At 38.8% G+C, this 20035-nt stretch overlaps 1 protein-coding gene across 1 annotated transcript in view; it reads left to right on the plus strand.

Moving 5' to 3' along the window:
• Positions 1–20035, plus strand: part of IL1RAPL1 (interleukin 1 receptor accessory protein like 1) — a 1338708-nt gene that overhangs the window by 919000 nt on the left and 399673 nt on the right. The window lies entirely within an intron of this gene.

Consider the following 20035-nt stretch of genomic DNA (forward strand, 5'->3'; position numbering starts at 1 on the left):
CAACATCTGTGTCATCTCTGTTTTAACGTAAAAACATTCAAACCTGTGAAGCATTTTTGTAAGTTTATTTGAGCCAAACTGTGGACAAGTGTCAAGAAGCAAAACCTCATTGTATAAAAGATAATGCCCCAGAGAATGGCAGACTTTCATCTATTTTTTTTATTTTATTTTTTTATTGTTTAAAGTATTACAAATAGTAGTAAATATGTCTTTTTCCCCCATTGACCTCCCCACAGCCTCCACTACCCCTCCTGCACGTGCCCTCACATCCCCTACAGTGTCTGTGTCCATTGGTTATCCTTATATGCATGCATACAAGTCCCCGGTTGATCTTTTACCCCCCACCCCCACAACTCTCCCCTGCCCTCCCGCTGTAGTTTGACAGTCTGTTCAATGCTTCTTTGTCTCTGTATCTATTTCTGTTCATCAGTTTATGATGTTCATTATATTCCATTTTTTATACATTGCAATCAAAGGAGGGACATAGGTGGGTTACATGAAATCCATTGGTGATAGACTAGAGAGGCGGGAGAAAGCAAAGGGAGGGGGGAACCCCTGGGATTGGATAAAAAGTAAAATAGGCACATACTTAGGTAGGTGCAGAATAGTTAACAGTCAACAATTAACATGATAACAATAACAATGAAGGAATTTGTGATATCTGTTCTGATGGATGCCCAGGCACATTAGGTTGTGCCCCAAGGGGTCCGGAAAAAGGGAAGTTACAAGTTACCCAGACATTTCAATGATATGTTATTATAGAAGCAAAAAGACAATAGGCTCAGTTAAGGCAAAATTTGACCTCATCAGGGAAAATACCAGCCTAGGACATGACTACCTACCATAACTGCTTTTAGTTAAAGTTTTAATTTCAGACCATCCTTTGTGGTTACTTGAAGCCTTTAAGTTTGTAAGACTGCCATGCAGGCCTTCCCTGCCCTTGTCAGGTTAGCATGTGGCCTTTTGTTTTTTTCCATCCACATATGAACTGGGTTCTGACGCTTGCTTTGTCTCTTCAGACTGTGCTTTATCTTGCCTTTTGGGGTGACTTGCAATTTTTGCTGGAAGCCATTTTGTATTGGGGAGAATTGATGTAAATAGTTGTTTAGTGTTAGAATTTTCATTAATAGGCCAGGAGTGGGACTGCGTTTGATGTTTGCTGTAGCTGTAGGTGCCAGACACTTCCGTTTCCTCTGGTGTCCTCGTTTTCATCTCCTCCATTTTCTTTGGTCTTAGCTAAGAACTCCTCAGATAGTCTGTGTCTTCTAGTTCTTTCAGCTGTAATCCACTATTATTATACCGGGGCTCTGTTGGTTTGGTGGTAAACTGAGGAGGAGGGAAAACATTCTATAATCTTAGATTAAATCTGTCTTTTAGTGAGCCTGTGTCCCTGGCCTGTGACATTCACAAGTGTCTCAGCTTTTTTACCCCCCTATGAGGTAAGACAGGAAGGCTGGGGGAGGGAGGAAAGAGGGGAGAGGCTGGAAGTAGGGAAATGTCCTTCTTTCAGGTGGGATAAGGCTCTAGTGAAACTTTCTTCCCTAGAGAGCAAGCTTTTTTATGGAGAACAGTTCAATACAACCCTCCCTCCTGCCACAACCACAAAGATTCTTCATTGTGAGAACAGTGGGCTGGGGTTCCTGGAGGTGAAACCTGGTAAACTGTGGAGGCCTCCTGGAAGTCTGACCCTTCAATTAGTCCACATTTAGCCTTTAGGAATTCATCAGAATTCCCATTTGGGTATACCATTTTCAGGGGTGGGGAACCATTTTCCTGCCAAGTGCCATTTGGCGATGTATAACATAAATCTCAAGCCATACAAAAATCATCAACTTAAAAACTACTCTGCTATATTTGGTCAAACATTTAATTAACACACCCCTAATGTCTTGGCAGGGCCAAACTTGGTTGGCCTGACATTCCCCACCCCTGATTTAAGTGGTATGGCTCGCCCTAGCCGATTTGTCTCAGTGGGTATAGCTTGGGCCTGCGGACTGGACTGAAGGGTCCTGGGTTTGATTCTGGTTAAGGGCATGTATCTCAGTTGCAAGCTCCTCCCTGGCCTAGGCCCTGGTCAGGGAGCATGCAGGAGGCAACCAGTCGATGTGTTCCGCTCACACCGATATTTCTCTCTGCCTTTCCCTTTCTCTTCCACTCTCCCTAAAAATCAATGAAAAATATCCCCAGGTGAGGATTAAAATAATAATAATAATAATAATAATAGGTGGTATGGTTCCAGAGGCTTCTTTTTCAAGTAAATAGATATCAGGATTTTCTTATCTCTTCATATTTCCATGGAAGCTTGCTTTACAACCTCAAGTCTCTGGCGGGTTCAAGAAAAGTAATTTATTTTCAGTTTGTTCAGCTTTTTCTTTTAAAGATGGGAGTGGGAGTTTCCAAGCTCTTTACATGTTGGAGCTCTTGGGTGGCCTCCTAACCTACTAACTAATAGAGTGAAATGCAGAAAACTAACAGAGAACATCAAACAACACAACCTGGAGCATTATTCTGGCCATGCAATTCAGAGCAAAAAACAGAGCAATTATGCAAACGACCCTTCTAATACCCAAAACAAATATATCACCTACCCTTGTAAACTTTGGGGCGAAAGGGTTCAAAATAATCATAGGTAATATTCATATAAATGAAGGGTCTTCAATTTGAGTGAGATCAATGGTCTGCCCCCTCAACATTGTTGATATCATGTCAATTCTAACACCTCTTTGGCTAATTACCGCAGTAGCTGAATCTGTTCTCACTCAAGGGAAATTCATCAGCCTTCCAGGCCTTCATTATGAAGATTACTTCACACTGACCACTATCCGGTCCTTCAACAACCCATGTTTATTCAGCAATGCTTTTTGTAATTTTAAGTTGTACCCTAGGATATGTGTAAATCTCTTAAAAGCCACACTTTTGAGCCTTAGACAGCTTTAGCCTTTTCCCTCTAAAACACGGTTGATGCATAATGGTGTGTCTTGGGCTTTCTTTACAGGCTGTGTCTAAAATCAATCATGTATATTTTGATGCAGCATTTACTAGAAAACTGTGGTCGCTGAGATCAGAGGGTGTGTATATTCATGCACAAACACACATACACATTCTCAGCTTCATTATTCACTAACTTTGTCCATTGTTTTTTCACGGTGTTTTTTTTCTCTCCTCTCAAATAATGGTTTCTAATGAGTTCTGAAACACCAATTGAAATAACCCTTTATTACAGATTCTGAGGGATCCAGGTGGCCTTGAAAGTCCACCCAGAGGTCACCCCTCTGGCAGTGAGACCAAGAAACCCCGTTAACTGAGCCTGTCAGACCAGCTGTTACACTTGGATAATTCAGGAACAGCTTTTCCCATTAATTCATGTCAGGCATGAATCTAATCCTAAATGAGGCATGTTATAAAGCATTTGGATTAGAAATAATGCCATTGTAACCATATGCCTGCATTTTTAAATGTACTTTCAGACAACATTGCCACATCATTCTAAATTTTTCACAACAAGTATATATGTGAATGATAGTGCTTTTAGTACAGCTGTCAATGAAGGGAAGGAGGCTATAAGGGAACCATTTCCATGTAGTTAAAAACTACAAGTTGGAAGCACCCTGAACTTAAGGCTTCTTTGTTTTTTACTGATTTGAGAGAGAGAGAGAGAGAGAGAGAGAGAGAGAGAGAGAAAGGAATGGAAGAGATATAGGGAGAAAGAGAGATAGAGATAGAGATAGAGATAGAGATAGAGATAGAGATAGAGATAGAGGTTGTTCCACTTACTTATGCATTTATTGATTGCTTCTTATATGTGCCCTGACCAGGGATCAAACCCACAACCTGGCTAGGGCTGAGCTTAAGGCTTCTGATGTACCACTGGTGCACCTGTTTCAAGGCAGAGCATTCCCTCCCTTCAGCTCAAAGTTAGAAAAAATGAGCAGGAAAGATTTTTAGGTTTTGCCCAGGGCCATTCTTGCCACACTCTCCTAGAATCTTGAGGAGATGGCTAGCTGTATTTTCCGTGATACCTCAAATATTCTTTAAACTTCTATATAGCCCTTATGACACTGTAACCTGTGTGCGTTTCTTTATTCAGTGCCTTCAGTGGCATGAGAACATTGAGATAGGCTCTGGACTGAGTTATTTCTTTATCCCTCAAAGCCCTGGTATCAAGCCTGACACATAATTGGTAATTGATTGGGTTATTCAATGAGTAATGGAATAATTAGTTGTCCCATAAGTATGTGAAATTTCAGCTTTTCTTAAGGAATGGTATTTGGGAAAGGGAAAAGAGTGTTGGGAAGGGGCAGGGGGAGAGGGCCATCTAAAAATTGTAGGAATGTCTACTTTATAAATAATACCTTCCTTCTTCTATCGAGGGCTTTGCTTTTCTAGAAAGGAATAGCAAAGCCCACTCTGTATCTATTTCCATAATTTATTCAACTTCTGTCTTAGCCACATAAATGGAGAATCTTTTTTTTTCTCCTGAAACTCCTTAGGACATGGTCTTCCACTTCTATTATGAGTGATAATATGGGTCAAACTGGAAGACACAGCTGAGATAGCCCTACTGTGCCTAGTCAGGTGAACATGGAGATAATGTCTCCACTCACTTCTCGATATCGGGGTGAACAGCCAATATTTGATTGAAATGAGTTAGAAAATTCCATTATGGCCGATTTTCCCTTTACCTCTATATGGTATCTGTTGGTAAGAAAACAATAGTTACACATCTAAGTAAGTTAATATAATCTCATAAACTCTTAAGAGTCATAGTTTAATATCAAAATTGAATGTATGTTGTGATATGAGTCTGGTATAGAAACTACTTGATGAAAAGTATACTAGGTTTAAAAAATGAGACAATGATATATATATATATATATATATATATATATATATATATATATCCTAATATATAAAAACCCTGGCTCATAAGGACCTACCAAGGCTCCACCAACTGGAAGTCAGTCTTGCAGTTAGCACTGGGTTGCCATGGCAACTCAGTGCTGACTGCTTCCACTGTAGGCTGGTGCCTCAGCACTGATTGCTGAGGGGGCTGCAAATCAGGGCCAGAGACAGGCCTGAAGAGAGAAGCAGGGTCTGATCCATTGCCTCTGTGGCAGCACTTGCCTCTCTCTTTCTCTCCCAGTCTGGCCAGCAGAGGGGCTTCCATTTTTCTCCAGGCTTCCACCTGGCTGCTGATCAGCCCTCCCTTTCTGATCAGGCCCTGTTGATAGGCCCAGAGACACTGACTGGCATAGGAACCGACCAATCAGAATCAAATGTGGGTGCTGTGAAGAACCAATGGCTGCCTAGGAGGTGGAGCTTCTGATGCTGACTGGCATAGACACCGACCAATCAGAACCAAATGTGGGTGCTGTAGGAGCCTATGGCTGCCTAGGAGGCAGAGCTTTTGATACTGACTGGCATAGAAACCAACCAATCAGAACCAAATGTGGGTGCTGTGGAGAGCCAATGGCTTCCTAGGAGGTGGGGCTTTTGACATTGATTGGCATAGAAACTGACCAATCAGAACCAAATTGGCCGGCAGAGGAGGGCAGTTGGGGGCTTAATCAGGCCTGCAGAGGAGGGCAGTTGGGGACAACCAGGCTGGGAGGGGAGGGAAGTTGGGGGCGATCAGGCAGGCAGGCAGAGGCAGATAGGGGCAATCAGGCAGGCAGGCAGGTGAGCAGTTAGGAGCCAGTGGTACCAGATTGTGAGAGGGATGTCCAACTGCCCAGACATCCCTCTCACAATGGGCAGTCAGACATCCCTCGAGGGGTCTCCAATTGGAGAGGGTGCAGGCTGGGCTGAGGGACCCCCTCCCCCTCCATGCACGAATTGCATGCACCGGGCCTCTAGTGTGTGTGTATACACACACACACACACACACACACACACACACACACACATTGAGTGGCCAGATTATTATGACCACCTGACGTTTGTAGGCAAATTAGCTATAATTTCACGCTAACATTGCTAGAGGGTCAGACCATTATAAATAGGGAAGCAGGTTGTTTACCACGACAGTAGAAGTGATTTAACAGCCTTTGAACGTGGGATATATATATATATATATATATATATATATATATATATATATATATATACACTGAGTGGCCAGATTATTAAAACCACCCCATCAGTACTTCATTGGGCCACCTTTTGCCTTCAATACTGTGGCAATTCTTCTTGGCATTGACTTCATAAGGTGAGTGCGAGGAATCTGACACCATGCCTGATGAATAGAACTGTCCAGTTATGTGAGATTTGATGGTTGTGGAACCAGCTGCCTGATGGCTCTTTTAACTTCATCCCACAAATGCTCAATTGGATTAAGATCTGGTGATTGTGGGGGCCACCTAAGCAACATAAAGTCTCCCTCATGTTCTCAAAACCACTCCTGCACAATACGAGCACCATGGCATGGCGCATTGTCTTGTTGGAAGAAGCCATTTCCATTTGGATACGCCATCAACATGATAGGATGAACCTGATCAGCAATAATACTTAGGTATGTTGTGCTATTCACATTGTTCCACACGAATTAAAGGGCCCAAATCATGCCAGGAAAACATTCCCCAAACCATAACACTGCCCCCACCAGCTTGAGGGGTTGTACTCATGCATGTGGGCTGCATGCTTTCATGCTGTTTCCGCCAAATTCTCACTCTGCCATCTGTATGATGCCACTGGAAATGTGATTCATCGGACCACATGACTTTTTTCCAATGTTCTACTGTCCAATCCTTGTGTTCCTGTGCGAATTGGAGACGTTTTACCTTGATAACTGCAGACAGCAAAGGTGTTCGAACAGGCCTTCGGCTTCCATATCCCATATGATGCAGTGTACGGCTAATTTGCCTACAAACATCAGGTGGTCATAATAATTTGGCCACTCACATTCAAATATATCCCATGTTCAAAGGCTGTTAAATCGTGTTGTTTACCCATATCTTCAGAAAAAAATCACTTCTACTGTTGTGGTAAACAGCCTGCTTCCCTATTTATAATGGTCTGGCCCTCTAGCAACTTCAGCGCGAAATTATAGCTAACTTGCCTACAAACGTCAGGTGGTCATAATCATCTGGCCACTCAGTGTATATATGTGTGTGTGTGTGTGTGTGTGTGTGTGTGTGTGTGTGTGTGTGTGTCTATATATACATATATTGTTTTTCACAACAAAAAATACTCCGTATTCCTTAGAGCAGTGGTTTTCAATTCAGGCTGTGTGTCAGAATTTCTTGTGGTGCTTTTAATTAATAAAGATGGATACCTAAACCCAACCCCTGCTTCTAATTCATTTGGTCTGGAGAAAGCTTAGGCATGTTTTAGTGGTGTTCTTGATACAGGGTTAAATATCATTGCCTCATGGTTAACAAGAAATTTATAATGATCTTAAGGAAAACAATTTATAATCTTTTCAGCCCTTTATTTTAAGTACTACATAGTCATTTTATTCATAAGTGGCAAATAATCAGAAGCCAATGTGTTGAGTATGTGTAGGGCCTTCTTCAAACAAACTAAGTTGGTGGCAAATAAATTTCTGGCTATCTGATTTTGGGGATATTTAGAAAGTTGTCCCTTTTATAAGAAAAACAACCAAATGCCAGCCAATGAGTGGAGTGTTTGTGAAGCAGGAAACGTTTATAATGCAGCTACCTCTGGGAGAGGTAGTTATATTCACTTAAATCCCAAGGTAAAAGGTTAGCTCTGAGTTCTTTTTTTCTGAAGGAAGGGCTTGGTAGAAGGGCGACAGATCATTCATGGGTATTAGACTCCTGAGAAAATACTAGAAGGCTCTCAGGCAGAGAAAAGGGGCACAAAATGGATGAGCATTTGGGGATGCTCAGCAAGTCCCTCATTTGAAGCAGAAAGTGTTGAACTTGACAATAGGGAAAAATAAAATGATCACAGTAATCTGATGACATATTATAAAGAATAAAGACATTATTAATAAAAAAGCATTAATGGTATGCAAATTTTGATAATGTAAGACCAAAAGGTGAGTTTTGAGAAACTAAAGCTATTAGTTATGCATAAATATTTACATTTACATGTTATTAGATAGTATTTGTACCTGTTTGTACTGCTAATTTGGTAATTAGAGGATTAAAGTGTCTTCTTTCTATGGTTATTCTCTTTTCTTCCCAAGATTCTTTCTTGGGAAACTCCCAAAGTTTGTGCTGCTCTACAAATCTCACTTTTACAGTTAATGGTAATCAGAAAAGCAGATGGAAGGGCATTCATTATTGGGAGCAGCATGGATGAAGTAGTTGATACTACTGGAAAGATAGAACATGACAGACAGAACATGACCATCACATCAATTACAGTGCACCATATGGTAAATGAAATGATGTATTAGTCAGGATGGGATAGACTATAATATAGAAGTAAACAGCCTTGCCCTGCCTGCGTGGCTCAGTCAATGAGCGTCGATTTATGAACCAGAAGGTCATGGTTCTATTCCCTGTCAGGGCATATGCCTGGGTTGTGTGCTCAATCCCCCATGTGGGGTGTGTAGGAGATAGCCAATCATTGATTCTCTCTCATCATTGATGTTTCTCTCTCTCTCTCTCTCTCCCTCCCTCCCTCCCTCCCTCCCTCCCCCTCTCTCCTTTTCTCTCTGAAATCAGTTAAATTTTTTTTTAAATGAAGTGGTCTTACTTTATAAAACTCAAGAAACATGGCATCATTGTAAACATTTATAGATATATAGAACTATTTATATCAATCCAAATTAGAGATAATAAATTATTATCTAGAATTTTAATAACTGAGCTAAATGAAAGCTGTTATTCAGAGCTGTTTTAGAAAACATTCTATGTTAATAAATGGTTACTTAGAAATGTTATATCTGCTTTTCAGAAATACTATCTCCTTAGTAATCTACAAGTCAGATTTTAGGCAGCAGCTATTAGCAAAAGAGGTTTAGGACACTCACTCCTACTTTTCCAAATTGTAAAGTTCTAATGCTGGTCCCTGCAGTTAGCATATTCATCACACATTATTTTTCAACTATAACTTAAATTGAGACTAATGATTAAATGCTTACTTTTGAGAGTTTCTCTTAAGTAAAACTTATTTTTATGAGATCTCTGAGCAGGAAAAAGTAGAAATTCACCTCCAGGCTCTTAGATATTGTGTGTGTGTGTGTGGGGGGGGGGGATCAGCCTTTCACACAAGCTTCAGCTCCTATTTGGCTTCCTTATTAGGAGTCATTCGCAATTTACATGCCTACAGTGCTGACATCTTTGATGGATTCAAAGCTGTGAAACTGACAATAACAATTACAAAATACACAAAGCTGTGAAACTGGCAATCCTGTATCTAATGCTCATGCCCTAAGAGCAATAAAGGTCATGACTTTATCCTTAAACTTTTTCCTTTAAAAATTAGTCTTAATCTTATCAGGAGCTTGTATATTTTAAGCTGATGTGAGTTAATTTATTAGAACTGTGAGGAAAAGACATTCTATCTTTTGGGCACAGCAGAAAAATCAGTGTCCTAGAACTGATAGAAGGCACCTTCAAAGGTGACTCAGCTAACCAGTAGGTGTTGATTTCCTCTGTGATTTTAAGAGTACAGGACAATGAAAAGGCATTTCAAGACCCAGGGAGCAGTGGAAGTAGCAAATAAGCACAATGATTGCAAAAGCTTACTAGACTGAGTAAAAGGAAAGGACTTGAAATTATAAATGTATGCAGATTGCTACTAGAATGGTAGGGCAGCAGCCTCAAGTATTTACAAAACTGTCTTCACCAAAAAGTCAATAAAATGTTATCACTATTGTTCTAATAGCAATTATAGATAAAATGTAAAAATAGATTAAAAACATTTTCCGGCCTAGCCAATTGGGCTCAGTGGATAGAGCTTTGGCCTTTGGACTGAAGGGTCCCGGATTCCATTCCAATCAAGAGTACATGCCCAGGGTGAGGGCTCGATCCCCAGTAGGGGGTGTGCAGGAGGCAGCCAATCAATGATTCTCTCTCATCATTGATGTTTCTATCTCTCTCTCCCTCTCCCTTCCTCTCTGAAATCAATAAAAATATATTTTTTTAAAACATATTCCAACAAAGTAAACCTCTCCAGACCAAATACAAAACAGAAATTAATGTGCACAGTGCAGCAGGCAGATCTAAGTGCATGGTATGCTGGAACCAGGATGTGAAAGTAGGAACGGGTGTCCTGGAATTTTTATTCTGTGGGTCTATAGGACTAACATGGCTCTTCATGAAGGATGTTAACTGGAACTAGGCTCACTGGGAAAACTGATGTGTAAGAGGGAGACTGATTGGAAAGCGCATCTTTTGGCAGGCTCTGGCCTTTAGAAGGCTGGAGCTGGGTAGACTAGTATATTAGTTTCAGTATTATTGCTGTGATAAATTGCCACAAACTTACTGGCTGAAAACAGCAAAAATATATCATCTCAGAAATCTATGGGTCAGAAATCTAACATGGGTTTCATGGGGTTAAATCAAGGTATGAACAGGGCTGCATCTCTTTTGGAAGCTTCAGGGAACACTGTATTTTGTTGCTGTTTCCAGCTTCTAGAATCCACCTGCATTTCTTGGCTCCTGCCCCGCCCCCTGTTCCCATCTTCAAGCAGCCATGTAACATCATCACATCTTTTTTTTTTTTTTTTTTTTTTGCAGAAAACAGATATCACTTTATTTCACTTGGATCTTTTCTATAAACATGTATTACACATTACTTTTTTAATTTTATTTTATTGCTTAAGGTATTACAAATAGTAGCACATATGTCTCCTTTTTGTCCCCATTGACCTTCTCCCGGCCTACCCTACCCCCCAGCATATGCCCTCACCACCCCCAGTGTCTTGTGTCCATTGGTTATGCTTATATGCTTGCATACAAGTCCTTCAGTTGATCTCTTACCTCCCCCCACCCCCCAACTCTCCCCAGTCTTCCCGCTGTAGTTTGACAATCTGTTCGATGCTTCTTTGTCATCACATCATCACATCTTTTTCACTTACTCTGCTAGCTTTGTCATATGGCCTTCTCTCCCCTGTTACCTCTCATTCTCTTTCATCCCTCTTTTCATTTATTGAAAGAGCCCTGGCTGTAATATGACTAAAGGTACTTTGTCATATTTTTAAAAATAATAGTGTCTTCCATTTATCAAAATGACCAATTAAAATTTTAAAAATGAAGTAGACAATGAATTAGCACTCCAGATATAAAATTATTCCAGGTGAAATGATCATAATGGGAAAAAATACTAAAATAATTATATACATGATTATCCAAGAGATAAAGAGGTAGCTGTTATTAAAAAAGAATAATTGCTAACTCAAAAGAACAAAACTAGTGGATATATAAAATAAATTTTATTATTGGAGAAATTTGTATAATATATATTTAAAAGGATTACTATTCTGAGTATGTCAAGTGACCGGAATGCTGGAACGACCAGAACAACTGGTTGCTTTGATGTGCACTGCAGCCCCCATCAGACCCCCCCACCCCAATTATGGGTGGGGACAGATGGCCAACTACCCGCGGCCCCTCCACCTAGCCGGCCCGGCTCTGATCAACCCCAATAGGGGTGGGCTGGCCAGACCTCAACCATGTACAAATTCATGCACCAGGCTTCTAGTAACTAAATAAGAGACAGCAGTTTTCTGGCCCTTCAAAAATGAGAAGATTTTATTTTTACAGAGACAGAAAAAGGAAAGAGTCAGGAGGGCCTTAAACAGAATATTTATTCAGCCCAATATCACTTGTTTAAAATAGAGATTTGATAGTCCTTGGGAATGTCCATGGAGACAACAACTCACTTTGAGAAACTATTCACCATAGATTTTGTTGTCATTGAGTCTTGGCAGCCATTTTATTTTTTTAAATATATTTTTATTGATTTCAGACAGGAAGGAAGAGGGAGAGAGATAGAAATATCCATGATGAGAGAGAATCATTGATGGGTGCCTCCTGAATGCCCCACACTGGGGATTAAACCTGCAGCCCGGGCATATGCCCTGACCAGGAATTGAGCTGTGACATCCTGGTCCATTGGTTGACACTCAACCACTGAGTAACACCAGCTGGGCTTGGCAGCCACTTTAAATTTCTCCTGATACAATTTCTGTCCTCCCTTCTTCATAAAAACTGAAAAAAAGTTTGCTAGATAATGTATAAATATGCCTATTCTTCCGCATTCTAGCAGTTAAATGTCTTATATTTTCTAGTTAGGTGATCTAAACCATTCATTATAGGCTTTGGGATGTAGCATAAAAATGATATATGAAATCTTATAATGATACAAATGTTCTGACCAGAGTTTGATTGAAAAACAGTGTAACTGAGATTAGTTTTTCTTATCTGTAGCCTATTCTGTTCACACACCTCTTAATATGATCATGAATTCAGTCTCATAGTCTGAGGAACTTGCCCAAGGCCACATGGCGAAACATGACACACCTGGGATCTGTTAACATCAAGGCTCACTTTCAGGTTAAAAACAAAAAATGCCTTACATTTTGAGCATGTTAGTATAAAGTTCTAAATGGAAAAAATACCATATAACTTCAAAGCCTAACTCTCCTCACTTTATTATATTGCCTCAAGACTATACTGTTAACTCTGTATGAAGGATATGGGATGATTAATTTTCTTCTTATTTTGTCAGGACCCTAAATGCAGTGCAAAAATAATGGCAGATGCCATCTTTTCACATTTTATATTTAATAATTCAGAAAGCAGGTTGTCTAAAGAGAAAATCCACAATTATCTTGCAACAACTCATAGCCCTGTTAAAATGTCTATCGATATAGGATAAATGAAAATATATGATGATTTGAATATTAACATTTGCCTAATTCACATATTCCTGAGAAAATATTAAACTACTGATTTGGACTAGAAATAACACTACCAAACACAGGTTTACAATTTAGAACCTGTAGTCTAATAAATCCATGTATGTTACTATGGATCTGTGAGGACAGTTAACTAATGTTTCCATATGACCCATCATAGGAAAATGTATGAAGGCAGTTCCAGTCCTTAGTGAGGACATAGCAATGTCACCATCATATAGAACAATAGAATAGCTATTATTTGCCCCATTATACAAATGTATTATTAATAAAAGATAAAATTGAGTTGGACCCTTAAAGTATAGCTAATATCCAGAACTGTGAGATTTATGTTTTAGGGGGAAAAATATTTAGGGGGAAAAATACTGTGTCTGGCTAAGATCAAAGCCTTGAACAAAGAAGATAGAAGAGTATCATGAAGTAGAAGGAGGGGATTCCATTCCTGAGCCATTGAAGCCCGCCCTGACAAATGATATTGAGCACTACATTGTATTGAACCACTTACCTACAGATGGCTGTGATAAGAGCTTCTAATCTTATCCTTGAATTGCTTTATTGTACTTGTACAAATGACAAACAGGAGAAAATACGTGAAAATGATGTGTATCTTATTTGTCCTTTGTCCAAAAGATACATTTAAAATCATTTGTCTAAACAGTTACTCTTGACTGTGCTATTTACATTGTGATGCTCATTTGAAGTCCCTAACTATTACAAAATTAGAATGTAAAGATTGCACCTTAAGACAAGTATATTCTAATTATATTGGAGCTTCACCCCAATGCCCTTTTACTAAGCCTAGAATGCATCAAAACACAATTAGTTCCTAGTAGTTAGTATTTATCAGTTAATTCCGTCAAGAAGCCTGAGAATATTTGATACCAAGGAAAATATAGCAGTGTATTTCCAATTAGATTGCAATTTTCCTTGTTCTTTTAATAGATGCTTTTCCAATCTCGTTACCATATCTCTAGACAGTACCCCGCTTTTATTCTCTTGTATATTTCCCTTTCCATAGATAAAGTATCTAATGTTCAGGAAGACATAGATAAAACTGCAATGTGGAACTCTCCCAATTGCATTTCAGGAGCTGTTTTGTGGCATGCAGAGTTTCTGGGAGACAGTGAGAAAAAGGGAAAAGATGAAAGAATGGATATTTCAGTGCCAAATGTTCTTAGCATTTATGCTCCTTCTTTTTGCAATGCCACCATCCTCCGTGATGCTTGTCTCTGAATAAGAGCCCCTGGTGGCCTTGGAGTATAATAATGCCCCTTTTCTGTTCATTAGTTTTTCAGTGAAAAATTGTTGAGCAACTGTATGCCAAGTACTGTTCTTGATTGTAAAATCTGGCAAGGCCCTTTAAGTCCCCTCACAGTGCCTTTGTATCTTACATGTAAAAACATTCTCAAAGATAATTATATTTTTTTATCTTAAGGATTTTCAGTTCACATCAGGATATCACAGGGTTAAGAATTTTATTGCAACACGGTTTTCTGTTTTGTTTTTGGTGTCCCTGATTTTATTTTATTTTTTATTATTAAACTAGTTTGAGACTAAGAGATTTTACTTTATTCCACTATGTATCTTCTCATTGATAGGCAGTTATAATTTCTTATAGTCCCTGTAATCATGAATGAAAATTGAAGAATATAATCATTCAAATCAAATGTGTACCTGGTCACTCTAAAACCTATTTGAGGAAGTAAAGCATCATTTATTGGACATTGAAGTCAACATTGTTTCATATAGTTTTTATTAGGTACTCTCCAAAGTCATTTTTTAAATATATACATAATGGTTGTAAAATGAATAAGCCTGGCCACTACAATTTCTTTATCTTTAAGTTCACAGTAGGAGAAAAATGTTGTATAAGAATTGCTGCCACTTTTTTGAAATCAGAAATTCCTGACACATCCGCACGATGAAATTGAAACAAATCCTTTTCCAAAAGTATTCAGTGTTTACAGACACTGCATGAAAATACCTGTTCTAATATTTTCCATATTGTATGCCAAGTGAATGTTCTATTCAGAAAAAAGTTCCATGGTCAAACAAGTTGGAGAATGCTGCATGATTAATCCCCCCTTAGAAATTTACATTGCACATTTCCATGTCAGAAGATTCTTGGGCTAAAGGATCTTGCTTATGCTTATCTTTATCAGATTCCTTTTATTTTTATATTTATTTATTAAATTGATTGTGGTGAAATTGATCAACATGAACATATAGGTGTCAGGTGTGGGTTTCTATGTTACAGGGTCTGTATATTGCACCATGTGGTCACCACCCAAAGTCAAAACTTTTCCTGTCACGTTATCTTTGGACCCCTTTTCCTACCCACCCTCTTCCCTTTGGCAATCACCACACTGCTGTTTGTGTTCATGAGTTTCAGTTTTATATCCCACATATGAGTGAAATCATATATTCTTAGTGAAATCATATATTTCTCTGACTGACTTACTTTTTCACTTAGTATAATGTTCTCAAGATACATCAATGTTGTTGCAAATGACTCTATTTCATCCTTTCTTATGGCTGAGTAGTATTCCATTGTGTATATGTACCACACCTTTTTAAAAATATATTTTATTGATTTCAGAGAGGAAGGGAGAGGGAAAGAGAGATTGAAACATCAACTATGAGAGAGAATCATTGATTGGCTGCCTCCTGCACCCCCCCACACTGGGGATCGAGCCCGCAACCCAGGCATGTGCCCTTGACCAGAACCGAACCTGGGACTCTTCATTCCGCAGGCCCACACTCTATCCAGTGAGCCAAACCAGCCAGGGATGTACCACACCTTCTTTATCCAGTCCTCTATCGAGGGACACCTTGGTTGTTTCCATTCCTTGGCAACCATGAATAATGCTGCAATGAATATAGAGGTCCATAGATCTTTGCAAATACATGATTTCAAGTCCCAGGAGAAGGACTTCTGGGTTGTATGGTAGCATTATTCTTAAATTTTTGAAGACTCTCTAGACTGCTTTCCATAGTGGTTGTACCAGTCTACATTCCCACTAGCAGTGAATGAGGGTTCCCTTTTATCCACAACCTCTCCAACACTTGGTATTGCTTGTCTTGTTGATAATGGCCACTCTAACAGGTGTGAGGTGGTATCTCATTGTAGTATTGATTTGCATTTCCCTAATTGCTAGTGAGGTTGAACATCTTTGCATATATCGGCTGTTTGTATGTATTCTTGGGAGAGGTGTATTTTTAGGTCCTCTGCCCACTTTTTGATTGGGTTGTTTGTTTGGTGTTGAGTTTTATGAGTTCTTTATATAGTTTGGAAATTTAACCTTTGTCAGAGCTACTGTTTGCAGCTACCATCTCCCATCTGGTTGGCTGCCTCTTTATTTTGTTGTCAGTTTCTTTTGTTGTGCAGAAGCTTTTGACTTTGATATAGTCCTATTCATTTACTTTTTCCTCTACTTCCCTTGCCTTTGAAGTCAAGTTCATAAAATATTCTCTTCAACCCAGGTCCATGAGTTTGGGACCTATATTTTCATCTGTGTAACTTATTGTTTCACATCTTATATTTAGGTCTTTGATCCATTTTGAATTATTTTTTGTACATGATGACAAAGTGTAATCCAGTTTCATTCATTTGCATGTGGCTTTCCAGTTTCCCCAGCACCATTTATTGAAGAGACTACTTTTACTCCATTGTATGTTTCTGGCTCCTTCATAGGAAATTATCTGTCCATATACATGTGGTTATATATCTGGGCTCTCTATACTGTTCCCTTGATCTATGTGTTTCTCTGCCAATACCATGCTGTTTTGATTATCATAGCTCTGTAATACAATTTGCTTTGGCTATTCTGGGTCTTTTGTGGCTCCATACAAATCTGATGATTTCTCATTCCATTTCTTTAAAAAATGACATTAGGATTTTGATGAGGATTGCATTAAATCTGTATATTGCTTTGGGTAATGTGGCCATTTGTATGATGTTGATTTTTCCAATCCATGAACATGGATTTTTTTTCCATTTTGCTGTATCTTTTTCAATCTCGTTTAATAATGCTTTGTAATTTTCAGTATATAGGTCTTTCACATTTTTTAAAATATATTTTATTAATTTTTTACAGAGAGGAAGGGAGAGGGAGAGAGAATTAGAAACATTGATGAGAGAGAAACATTGATCAGCTGCCTCCTGCACACTCCTGTGTCCGGTCCCTTAACCGGAATAGAACCTGGGACTCTTGAGTCCGCAGGCCAACGCTCTATCCACTGAGCCAAACCGGTAAGGGCGTCTTTCACATTCTTTGTTAAGTTTATTCATGGGTATTTTATTCTTTTGGTTGTAATTGCAAAAGGAATTGTTTTTGTTTTTGTTTTGTTTTTTATTTCTTTTTCTGAAGTTTTATTGTTAGTATACAGGAAGGCAATGGATGTTTGCACCATGCTCTTTTATCCTGCAACTTTACTGTATTTGTTTGTTTCTAATTGTTTTCCATGCATTCCAGCTTGCTTTCTGGGGATTTTTCATTTTCTTTCTAGTCATCCTTGTTACTGTGGTTGTTCATGGTATTTGCTATCCTCTGCTTATGTATTATCTCTGAGGAGGTATTTCTACTATTTTCCAGTAGATGGCGCGAAATTGCAAGATTTATTTTATTTTATTTATTTTTTACCTCTGTGGTCTCCCAGTCTTGGACCTCCAAAGCTTCCATAAGACAATCAGCTGTGCTGCTTAGGGGTGGGGTTTGTTTTGCCCTCATCGTAAAGATGACCACTGACCTCCTTTGGGTCCTACCCCAAAAGCCCCTCCTGGGGATTAGTCACAGAGGGAAACAGCAGTTGTATTGCAACAGCTCTTGGTTTATAGGGCAGTTACCCAACTGTCTGATGTGGAACTGTTTCCTTGAACCTGAGCTGTGTCACCTAAGGAGAGCTCCCAGAGGGCTGTGTGAATTCTCATCTACAGGAACTGCTGCTAGGACTCTCATGGAGAGAACCTCTGTCACCTGACCTATGTGTGGAGTAGACTAATGGCAAGTGTGACTATCATAGTCTTGAGAATATGAATGTTGAGTTAAATATAGGAAGAACCCCTAGAAGGCATTAGAATGATATACTTTTTACTATCTAAATATGCAACTCAATTCTCACCCTCTATGTCATTTATAAAATGGAGAAGTGTTTCTCCAAATGTGGAACTCAGATAAGCCTTACCAGAATCACCTGCAGTATAGATTTTCAGGTCCTATCTTACAACAATTAAATCAGAATCGTTTGGGCTGGAGCCCTACAATGTGTATAGCTGGACAACACACTCTTTAGATTACTTTGTAATTTCAGCCTTCTATGACCATATAATTCTAATGGTTTATTCCTCTCATTCTATATAGTGTCTTAATGCAATTAAATGGTCATATCTTCAGAAGACCATCAAAGGAGTGAGTAACTAGGAATTTTACAAATGTTAACAGACTGGAAGGGGAGATCTTTTTAGTTAATTCAAATTTGGAGGAACACTGGAACAGTTTGTTATAGTTTTCCATATTTTTCCAAGTCCTCTTGGTCCTCTATATAGCTTCTTAGTACCATATGATAACTCTTTTTGAAATGATGATTTGTCCTTCTTTCAACATTCTGTCACTGTTACCTTTATTGTAAGGTAGTGTGATTCCTGCTAGAATGTCAGAGATTGTATTAGCTCTTACTAAGCTAGTGAAAATCAATACTTTCACTCTCTTTAGAATTAGTTTCATATATACTTGAGATGAAAGAAAAATTCCATTTGTTTTTCTGTTGAAGTTATTAAGCCTTCCATTAGTGGAGGTTAAGTTTCTGGGGTTTGAATTTAATTTTGGTTTCTAATATTGATTTATATTTCATAAAGACTTTGTTGATTACAAAAACCTTCAGTAATTTCTTCCACTTCCAAGGCACTGCTTTTGTTCAAAATGAGGAGTGTTTCTTAATGATTCAGTTTCCATTTTAGGACTTAAAATTATTAGAAAATAAGAAATGACAGTAATTCAGGTTACCCAAAGTTATGCATTTATTTTAGGCTCTTGAATTTAAGAAAACTGAATGATATTCAACCTTACTTTCTCTGTTTTATCACAATGTTATGGAAAGTTGTTTAAGATTTTATACTCTTTGAGGCCATATATCTTTGACACCTCTGTTTTTCCAACAGTGTTTTCATACTGCAGATACTTTATGCACATTTTATAAATGAGTGAACCAATATATTGTGGAAAAAAAGAAGAAAAATACTGCTTTCAGACTTTAATTGGAAGTAAAACGCAGCACTACCAGTCCTCCATATTAGACCCAGGCTGCTACCTCTACTCTTCACATCTACCCCCCCTTCCACACACATACACACACACATTCAGAAGTTCTCAAATGTCTTTGTTCCTTAGCTTAGCCAGACCTCCCAAGAGTAGTGATCCATAACCCAAAAGCATCTTTCTCTTTCTCTAAAGGCAGACTTCTTACTCCCTCCATACTCCAATCTAAACTTCATGTCCTGAGAAGAGTGATCTGAGACATGAATAAACATAGCTATAAGAATCACATGATGGTATTTGTACTTTAAAAAATGATGGAAACACTCGGTGATATAAGCTTTAAGTTTTCACGATGGAAGACTTTCAGGCAGTATAGCATATGAAAAAGGCATTTGGGGATGGTATCCTAAAATCATGTCAGAAGGTGGCCTCCTTTTCTACCTAAGTATTGCTGGTTCTGCTGTAACCTGATTGGATATTTGATTTTATAAGATACTCTTTAGAAGTACCATTCTTCAGAAGAGGGAGAAGAGTGAAGGGGGACATTTCTCACCCTTTGTATGAGTTATTCTCAACTTTGGCTTTATATTAGAACCACCTGGGGAACTTTTAAATATCCTGATGTTCAGGTCATACTCCAAACCAATTAAATTGGATTATCTGGAGCATGGAATGCGAGCATCAGTATATTGAAATCTCCCAGAATCACTACTTTAAGCAAGGATGAGAAATGTAGTAGATGTCAGATGCCTACAGAGGACAAATAGTTACATTAAGAAAACATGTGAGAAAAAAAATGCGAATGGTGGAGTCTGTCGGAACTGGAGAGCAAAGACAGTGGCTACTAAACTTCAACCAAGTGTTGAAAGGAGAGGAGTTGGTTGATTAAGGGAACACTTCCGGTGGCAGATCCCCTGGTGTTAAAACACTTTTATGGCCTTTC

Source organism: Myotis lucifugus, unplaced genomic scaffold (assembly GCF_000147115.1).
Source record: "Myotis lucifugus unplaced genomic scaffold, Myoluc2.0 scaffold_20, whole genome shotgun sequence".
Classification (NCBI taxonomy): Eukaryota; Metazoa; Chordata; class Mammalia; order Chiroptera; family Vespertilionidae; genus Myotis; species Myotis lucifugus.